This window comes from Mus caroli, unplaced genomic scaffold (genome assembly GCF_978045245.1).
Source record: "Mus caroli unplaced genomic scaffold, Mus_caroli_1 scaffold_6, whole genome shotgun sequence".
Taxonomy (NCBI): Eukaryota; Metazoa; Chordata; class Mammalia; order Rodentia; family Muridae; genus Mus; species Mus caroli.
The window spans coordinates 141,528,830-141,529,853 of record NW_028227261.1 but is presented as its reverse complement, the minus strand read 5'-3'; positions in this window follow the sequence as shown (position 1 = coordinate 141,529,853).

The following is a 1,024-nucleotide window of genomic DNA, read 5'->3' as shown; positions in this document are numbered from 1 at the left end:
ACTGACCATCCTGTCCCATCTCAAAAGTTTAGATAAATTCAGCAGATATGACAGGTTTAGATCATGCTCGTAGGTATATTTCTCTTTCTTTTAATAAGAAAAAATGAAGACAAATCATATTATACAAATAGAATCTGTGGTGTTATTTGATAATTTTTCTTTTGATATATGTCTTTACATATTTATACTTAACAAACTTACTTTACGTGCCTAAGAAGCATACATAGGCATGAATCTGCAATTTATTTGTTTCTTGTCCTCTGCCTGTCACTATAGGGATATCCAGAATATTTTTGTCTTAAACCAAAAATGTATAAATGTAGGCAGAAATAGGTGCATGATGTTGCTGTATTTCTTATTAATTCACTCTACAGATACTGGGTTTCTGTGAAGTGCAAGGCACTTTTTGTAGCTGGAACAGATTCTACACTAATGGGTTTACTGTCCTCACAGAGCCTTTTGGCTCCCAGTTTGCATTCTCAGAACCCCCTAACATTTGTCCAACTAGCACCTTCTCAACAAGGTGCACACAAATTGCTCTATTAAACTTTAACCTGATGCCCCATCCTTACCCTAAACCCTTGAATCTCTTGCTACAGCCATTTCTTCACCCTTTAACAATATCACTTTTGAGCATCATATGTACTTTAGTTATTAAGCATACTATTTCCAGTTTTCCCAACTTGACGTATGTGGGTTATTCTCATACTTCTGTTTATGGACTATATTGTTTTCTGCCTAATCAATAAAATATGTAAAGTGATGAAGCTAATACCTAGCTTAAGAATTTCAAAAATTTATATTGTACTTGTTAAGTTGACTAGAACACTCAAAGTTTGGGAAGACATCAAGGATGGAAATAAAAATCGAGAAGGTATAAAGAAGGAAATTTTATTTCTGAAAATTGGGATCCATCCCATGGGAAAACTGTAAAATGGAGAAGGGCTAAGGCAATTCAGACCTGTACATGTTAGACGAAAATCGGTAAGGTGAAGAAGCCTCAGAGAAGGAGGCTGAGGAGAAC